This window comes from Laccaria bicolor, genomic scaffold (assembly GCF_000143565.1).
Source record: "Laccaria bicolor S238N-H82 LACBIscaffold_8 genomic scaffold, whole genome shotgun sequence".
NCBI classification, from domain to species: domain Eukaryota; kingdom Fungi; phylum Basidiomycota; class Agaricomycetes; order Agaricales; family Hydnangiaceae; genus Laccaria; species Laccaria bicolor.
Window position 1 is genome coordinate 302,275 of NW_001889879.1, and position 9,552 is coordinate 311,826.

Sequence of the window (9,552 nt, forward strand, 5' to 3'; positions counted from 1 at the left end):
CCATGTGGTAAGGGCCCAGCCGGCCCGGCCGGTTTGATGGTGGGGCCCCAATATGGAAGGGGCGGCCAGACCCTGTACAATCACCCAGTAACCATGGGCTGGCCATCAGCAACAATGCCCCATATGATTGGAGTAGCCGGGTGTACCTTGACTGCCATATCCTCCTGCGGAGCTGCCCTCCGCCGGGGCTGAATATTGCACCGGCGGTCATGATCATAATGAACACTTAGAATTACAAGCCTGGCTCATACAAATCATGCATAATATTGTCAATCTATGTATGTTGTTTGCTATGATTTGATTGGAGCTACTAAGCACTGCACATTGCCTCCAAAAGAAATGATAACATTTTTATAATGTTCTGTCAGGAGAGGCTTCATGCATTTCCTTTGCCAAAAGTGTTTAGTTCAACCAGTGAGGCAAATGTTTCACCACTGGTGATGTAATTTTTTTATGATACTCCACCGGACCACTCCACCAGTGACATGAAATTTCTGTAAGACACTCCACTGGACTAAACCACACATTGCCTCTGCATAAATGACAAATACTGGATTGATCTGTCAGAAGAGGCTCCACACATTCAATCTGCAAAGGTATTTAAGACCTGGGCGGAGTAATGCAATATTTCTTAAAGACAACCCCAGCAGAGCAATGCAATATTTTATAATGACTCTGGTGGAGCAATGCAATATTTTTTTTAACAACTCCGGCGGAGCAATGCAATATTTTTTGACAATGCCGGCGGAGCAATGCAATATTTTTTGACAACACCGGCGGAGCAATGCAATATTTTTTTTAACAACTCCGGCGGAGCAATGCAATATTTTTTGACAACACCGGCGGAGCAATGCAATATTTTTTTTTAACAACTCCGGCGGAGCAATGCAATATTTTTTGACAATGCCGGCGGAGCAATGCAATATTTTTTTTAACAACTCCGGCGGAGCAATGCAATATTTTTTTGACAACGCCGGCGGAGCAATGCAATATTTTTAATGACAATGCCGGCGGAGCAATGCAATATTTTTAATGACAACTCCGGCAGAGCAATGTATATTAAAGGGAACTAATGAAAATGATAACCAAGTGTTTCAATCAATGAGGAGAGTATCTGCTAGTAGCATAAAAGAAAAATGAAATGCCTTCTTTTTAATAGCTCTGCTGGAGGTCTAGAGCAATATATATATATATCATGAAGCTCCATCGAAGAAGTGCTGTTTTTTAAAAAAGACTCTGGCAGAGAAGTGCAAAATGATTCAATGTATTTTTTAATGACTCTGTCGGAGTAGTGCTTTTCTTTTTGAGGCATTAAAAGTGGAGTACCACAAAAACACAAAGCTATTTAAGTACATCAGCAGGGCAATCCTTTGGCAAATATTATTCCATTGGTGATGTAATTTTTTTGTGATGCTCCGCCGGACCACCATGCGGGACCAGCCTACTGCACGTTGCCTCCGAAAACATAACAAAAATTTTATAATAGAATAAATTAAGTTCATCGGCAGGGCAATCCTTCTGCAAATATTGCTCTGTCAATGATGTAACTCTTTTTACAATACTCCGATGGACCACCATGTGGGAGCAGTCACCACACATTGCCTCCACAAACATAGCAAAATTTGTATAATGGCCTGTTACAATGAGTTTCACACATTCACTTCAAAAAGATATTTAACTACACCAGCAGGGCAATCCTTCCGCAAATATTACCCCGCCGGTGATGTAATTTCTTTTTATAATATCCAATAGGACCAGCCACCACACATTGCCTTCACGAACATAATGGCCTATCTGAATGAGCTTCAGACATGTAGGTAATTAAGTACACCGCAAGGGCAACCCACCAACAAACATTTCTCTGCCAGTGATGTAATTCTTTTATCACACTCCGCAGAACCAACCTGCCATCAACCTCTGCCAAATTTTTATCCTCTGCCAAGCTAAGCACTGCACATTACCTCCTAAAACACCACAAATCTAATGGTCCTTCAGACAATATGAGCTCTGTTGCTGATAACCAGAGGTAACCAAGTATTCATCATGCAGGGCCACATATTGTGAAAAGGCATTGCCACAACAGGGATGGTCCAGTTATCCTGCTTGTTCCTGGGCAGGGACCCATCAAAGTTGAAATCTGTGCCTGGGTCATTTCCAAATTGAGGTGATGCGCCTGGTGCACAGACCCTCCGCCGGATGCAAACAGACCCTGCATCCCGACGAATAGCAACGCACTCACCCATTTTCAAGCCATATAACCTCCAAACCAGCCAGTTGATAGACATAGCTGCCATGTTAATTACTATGTAAAAATCTTTGAGAGATGTTTTATTTTCATAGACAAACATAGGAAAAGGTGTTTTATGTCAATAATCTCTATCAAATCTTGACTGCATTATGGCATTGCAATGAAAATCATCAAGACTTTTTTTTCCTTCTGAACAACTTATCATCGGGCCTAGCTTGTTGGAATCGTGCTTTTCCAAGCTTTTCAAAGGTGGTTCTTATATGGGTTGAAGCTCATTATTACATTTTGTGGAGCTCAAACAATGTGTGAAATGCTATATTTTACAATAAAACCGTCAAGACTTCTCTCTTCCCCAAACAACTTATCGTCGGGCATAGCTTGTTGGAATCATGCTTTTCCAAGCTTTTTAAAGGTGGTTTCTACATGGGTTGAAACTCATTATTAAATTTTGTGGAGCTCAAACAAAGTGTGAAATGGTACATTTTACAGTAAAACCATCAAGACTTATCTTTCTCCTGAACAACTTATTGTTGGGCCTAGCTCATTCGAATTCTGCCTTCTCCAGCTTGACAGAGATGGTTTTTATGTGAGTTAAAAGTCATTGTTACATCGTGCGGATTGTATCTCAAAAAGTAATCACTACTCCGCCGGAGCAACTTTATAAAAGTTTTACTGCCCAAGCGGAGCTATTTTGAAACAAATTGCACTTCTCCACCAGAGGCATTTGAAAAAGTTACATTGCAGTGGAGCCATTGTTTAAAATATTGCATTGCTCCAGTGGAGCTGTTTTTAAGAAAATACATTACTCCAGCGGAGCCATTGAAAAAAAAAAATACCCTGCTCCGCTGGAGCTATCATTAGTAATTGCACTGCTCCGGCGGAGCCATTTTGAAAAAAATACACTGCTCCGGCGGAGCTATCTTTAGAAGAAATTGCACTGCTCCGGCGGAGCCATTCAAAAAAATATATATTGCTCTGGTGGAGCCATTGAAAAAAAAATACACTGCTCTGCCAGAGCTATCTTTAGAAGAAATTGCACTGCTCCAGCAGAGCCATGAAAAGAAAATGCTTTACTCTGGTGGCACCATTGTTATAAGAAATTGCACTGCTCCGGCGGAGCCTACTCAAACAGAACTACCTAAAAAAAAAAAATTGCTGCAGTGGAGCCATTTTTAAAAGAAATACATAACTCTGGCAGAGCTATTGAAAAAAAAAATACATTGCTCCAGCAGAGCCATTTAGAAGATATTTTGCTCCAGTACAAACATTCTTTGAATTCAAGTTCCCTCTCATATACATTGCCCCAATAGAACCAATTTAACAAAAGTTGCATTTCTCCACCAGAGTCTCTTTGAGATACATGTATGTAGGTCCACAGATAATTTACCTCATCACCCTTCATTAGTAAAATTCTTTTATGTTAGCAGTAGACACTCTCCTCATTGATTGAGTTATTAAGATATACTTTGGTCATTATTTTCCTTAGTTCTCTTTGATATACATTGCTCTGCTGGAGTTGTTTCTTAAAAAATTGTGTTGGGCCACCAGGCTCTTTAAAAAAAAAAGATTGCATTGCTCTGCCGAAGTTGTTTTTAAAAAAATTGCAATGCTCTGCCGGGGTCTTCTGTAAAAAAAATTGCATTTCTCCGCCGGGGTCTTCTCTAAAAAAATTGCATTACTCCGCCGGAGTCTTTGTAAAAAAAATTGCACTGCTCTAATGGAGCTTCATAGTATATATATATATTGCTCTAGACCAACACAGCTATTAGAAAAAGGTGTCCCCCATGCAAAAGTAATGTGTTTTTATTGGAAGGTCCTCTGCTGGTGTATCATATTCAGCTGTATTTGTGGGACCCATAATATATACAATAGTTAATGGAGGCTGCTTGGGTTCCAAAAGAATTGTTAAAAGTACATGTAGGTCTGCAATGGGTCACATTCATGGTGTTTAACTGACTTCTGCAACCTTATTGTTATGTGGAAGCATTGTAGTACATTTACAAGGTGCCCCACAATTTGAGCTGGCAGACGATGATATGCATCCTCCCCATGACAGTCCTCATGGTGTTTGAGTGGCTTCTGTGGCCCTATTATTATGTAAAATATTTATAGTATATTTACAAGGTGCTCCGCATTTTGCCCAAGGTGGGCCGCAATTTGCACCGTCGGACAATGATGTGCATGCTCCGCAGGAGTCGCTGTCAGGGAGAAGTACGGCTGCCTCAAGCTGATGGGTGATTGTAACGATCACGGCTGTACCAATCACTAAGGGACAGTTTAGAAAACCGGCCGGTCCGGCTGGGCTCATGTTACATGAGTGGTTGTCACATCCGGTTACTACATTAGGTATGGGACATGATGACTAACATATGTGCTAGGCCCGCGCCTTGGGGGTCAGGTAGTAGCCGCTAGCGTAGACCGGCTCTTCCTTGGGAGGAGAAACAGCAGCGGTAGCCGCTGCAGGGGTATCGGTAGATGGATCAGTGACAGAGGGTCCAGCCAAGGCACGAGCAGGTGCTTTAGGTTTGCTGAACCCAGCTTCATAATCCGAATCAGGGATAAGGAAGTCATCCGGGAGATCGGAACGGAGATCTTGAGTCAAGTCGTTATCAATGTACTGCAGCATGTATCCAAGGATCTACGTATCATCAATTGAGTACTTAGAAGCTAGTGATGAATGAAAGAGACACACCTGTGGCCCAGGAATGCAGATGATAAGGCCGTCGCTGGCGAACTTGGTGGACAGCTCTTTCTCCGAGCGCTTTGAGTTCGAGGATTGGCTAGTCGACCAACAGAAGATGCTGCTGGAGGATTCAGCAGAGTCAGCAAACTCTGCCGAGCGCCTATCAATTTGTTCTGCAGTCATCTTGACCTTAATCGTAATGTCCTGGCAAGGCACGTCTTAGGAAAGAAAAATGCGGATTAAACTGTAGACAGACCTTGCAAATGATGAACCCGACAGGATACGTGGGGAAAAGGCCCTTATTCAGCGCTTCCCATTGAGCTGGCCTGGCGTTTCTGAGGTCTTCCATGCTATTGATACCTTCAGGCCACTTCGAGGCAAAGATCTTCTTGTCGATGTGATAGAATCCGCTTGACTGCTTGAAGAACTGGGGTTGGAACCATCCACCACGATCAACAGTGACCATCGTGGCCCGGAACCCAATGTCTACGTCAAAGGATTCGCTGTTGGCGGTGGACAAGTCCACGGCGGATGCGGTAGAGCTCTGTCTCTTGGAACCCCAGAAAAAGCTGACGTCGGAGCCAGAAACAGAGGAGCTAACTTGGGTGCTGGATGTTTGGCGGATCTTGGACGTTTTATGATACATGATGATCTCCTGCCACCTGCTACCTCCAGCCGTGCCACTGGCAGGTTCGGGGAAAAGAGGCGCATTGTCAAGTGAACCAGGTTCGTCGGGACCATCGGCTGGTGGGTTGGCATGCAAAGCCTGAACTCAAGTGGTGAGCTCCGTGATTTCCCTTCGAATAACATCAATTTGGAGTGTGATGGTAGTGATCTCTTGCGAGGTATCCATTGCCTCGGCCAGAGTCACAGCCGACAGGGCCTGAGAGTACGCACGAGAAGCGCTGTTGACGGCGTCGTGAGCCGCAAGAGTTTTGTTCATGGCTGCCTCGATGCCTGTGAACGCACTGTCAAGGATGTTGTATTGAAGGGCTTTTGCAGCGAAGGCACTGTACTGAAACACATTAGCTGCGGATACGAAGCTCTGTGCGAGTGAGATGACGTTGCTGGTATACGTCTTCTGGAGTTCAGATTGAGCCTTGCTGTACGTAGACTGTGCTGCGTCGACGGCCGACTGTAAGGCCTTGATGTCGTTCTTGGGGGAGAGGTGCAGTGCAGCTAAGCGAGATTGAAGCAAATCCAGAAGCTTAGATTTGGCGTTGATTTGCTGAAGGATAATTTCCGGATCCGATGTGAGGTCCTCCATCGTGAATGACGTAGAGAGGCCTTGAAACCAATCGATGGGTGACATCTGTACGGGGTAGATGTTCAGTGCGCCATCTAAGGAACTGGTGGCTGCTTCGCGGAATGCGTCCTTGGCGTCTTGCAGCATCTCAGATGGACTCTTGATGTCCATATAACCAAGATATTGACGGATGGTGTGAGAATAACCGCGGACGACGGCATCCGCGTGTTTGGCAGCAAGTTGTGCCTCTCGGATAGACGTGATGTGTGCCAACTTGCGTGTGACGTCTTCCATATCTTCATCATTGGCTCGCGCGCTCTTGATCAGGGCATCGCGCTCCAACTCCCAAACTTGTTTCGCGGCTAGGTACTCCTCCATGAGCGCCTCTGCGAGCTCCATGCGATTGACCTTCCCCTCGTCCGTAAGCCTGTTAGCCACTGCGAACTGCGGTACGGGTTCACCATCAGGGCTTGTTCTGCTACCAACAGCAGCAGCCAACGATGCGGACCTCGTGTGTTGCGACTGGATGAGATCTTTCACCCACCCCGCAGCGGGGACATCCTTCATGAGCCAACGACGAATTTGGTCCTGTTGCTTGGCCATGATACGGGAGTCGTTCTCATGGCCAGGTACCAAGTTGTTGAGGACCTGCTCGTAGCAGATGGACAGGTTTTGCCCGTTGGGAGCACCAACAACTTCGCCCACGTTATACAGCTGATCAACGAGACGGAATTCGCTCTCGTTGACGACGATTGGCTTGACGAACTGTCCATAGATGCCGGCTGCAGAGGTGTCCCAAGCGAAGCATTGGCCGGTCGTGGGTGCAAAGACCTGTTTCAGCCTGTTGACGATAACTTCAAGGAAGGGCTTCGGAGGAACACCAGGAGTGTCCACTGCTCTGGACAGAACTTGCGGCCCCAGCCCGCGCGACGGGGATGCAGCAAGAGACTGGGGATTAGCTTTCGGAATACTGACCGCCTTGGATGCCGAGGGGACGTCAACAACGTCACTTGTCCCCGCAATGACTTGGAGAGGTTTAACACTGTTGGCGCGGCGGGTGCTGGTACTGAAGCCGCTGAAGAGGTACCTGACCTCGGACCATTCCGACAGTCCGTACTGCAGGAGAATCACTGCTTTGGTCTCAGCGTCAACGCCTGCGACGCCAAGTGCATAGTGCATGGTCCAGATGGAGTCGGCGGGTGTGCGAGTAGAGGGATATGGGTAGTTAATCGTCACGAAAGCCTTGTCAATATCAGAAAGAACGTTGTTAGGCTTGATCTCGAGATTCTGTTCGTTCATAGCAGCCGGCATGAAGTACCTACACATGCGATCAGTAAACAATTGCCTCAAATGGGTTGTCAACGTACATCATGATGGACTTGACATCAAGTGCGGAATAGTTGCTAACGTCACGAACGTTGTACACATTCAAAATCTGCTCATGAACCTCTTGCTCAGTCCAACCTTGAGTCTTCTTGTAGAATTCGATAACAGCTAGAGATATGTCACGTCAGTGGGGAAGACAAGTCTTATCAAATGAATAGCATACCGGATTCTTTCAAGGTGAGCATACCACCACGGACAGGAGACTGGTGCTCGTGCATGAGGCCAAGGGTGTGGCCGAATTCATGCAAAATGACGCCTTTCTCGTCTGCAGTGATGGTAGTAGAGCTGCTGCCAATCCAGCCCAAGTTCATCGTGGCTTCATTAGGTTTGATGAGAGCAATCTCATTCCCAACGTAGGACCAAGAACCCGAGGTGGGGTCAAAGGTAATGCGAATGGTAGCCTTGCCAGTGGCGATGAAAGTGAACTTAACATTGGCGTACTTTTCCCACTCTTGAACTACTGTTTTGACTTTATTCTGTTGAATAGTGTTGCCGGCCTTGGGGCCACGAAGGTGTAGATGAGTGTCTGTAAAAGGCAGCGGTCAGTGTCGAAGATGGGACGAAAGTGGGGACGTACGCTTCCGTTGTCCCACATGCGGGTTGCCTTGGTGAGAACGGCTCTCATTGCTGCGCCACCAACGAGGCGATTGACGTCAGCTTTGGCAGACGAGGCGGCGGCCTTATCGACTGAAGCTTCAGCACAAGCACATTGGTACCAAGTGACTGCTGATACTTCGTCGCCTACAGCGACGGCAGGCTTGGTGATGTCAGTGTCAGCTGAAACTAGTGTTTGGATGTCCGGTCTCGTGACTGGAAAAAGACCGTAACCAGACCGGACCAAGACCGCAAAAGACCGGACCTGCGGTTACGGTCTTTTATTTTTGAAATGTAAAGACCGCAAAAAGACCGGTTAACGTGAACCGGTTTTGACCGGTTTGGACCGGTCTTTTGTAGCCCCTTGAATACCCTTTAAAATGCACCCAAGAACGTACGATTTGGTAAAAAAACGAGAGAGATATGAATTAAAATGTAAATTACTTTGGGGAATAATAGATGTACCAGACTTATTTTATAGAAGGACCAATTCCTAACAGAATTTAACGTTCTTGGGCTCGTTTTGAAGCTATTAAAAATGTTAATAAATTTACCGATTAATAATTTTAAAATATTGGCCTAAAGACCGGTCATAAACCAGTTAAAACCGATGCAGACCGAAACCGGTCTATAGACCGCAAAAAACCGCGGTCTGCGGTCTTTTTGCGGTCCGGTCTGGTCTTTTGACTTCTGGGGAAAATGCAGACCGGTTACGGTTACGGTTAACGCCCCTGGGCATCAAAAAACCGGACCGAACCGGACTTTCAAACACTAGGTTCCACAATAGGAGCCGCCGGAACAGTTTTCTCAAACGCGACCTTCTTAGCAGGCTTTTTCTTCTTCTTCACAACTGGAGCTTTGTCGATGTCGTCGTCGGATTCACTAGAACTCGTATCAGAGTCCGAATCTAAGTCTAAGCTTACCAGACCGATTTTCGCATCTAGATCCTCTTCGTTGAACTCCGCTCTAAGCCATCCTAGCAAAGAAGGAATGGACGGGGGTGACAATGTCTTCAAATTTGCTGCTGGGATTCGTTTTTTAACTTTCATACGAAGCATTGACGGAATCCCTCTATAAAAACAAAGAGACACTTCAGTTTCTAGCATGCGTGAAGGAGCAAGGCCTGAAGAAAGCGCCGTGAATTCTCTGTAATACTTATCCACGTCTCTTCGAGAGAGCATTATCCCTGATTCACCGTGCTTCAAACTCCACTGCCGAAGTCGGTTGGGTGAGTTTACAGGAATCGTGTCGTTCGAGCTATAAAGGTCAGCTAGAAAAGTTCTTGCCTTAACCCAATCATCACCAGCCCAAACAGCTGAACCTTCAATAACAATCCGCACTTTCGTGTGACAATAACGAAGTACGTAACCGGGGAGCTGTGTATGCGCAACTCGC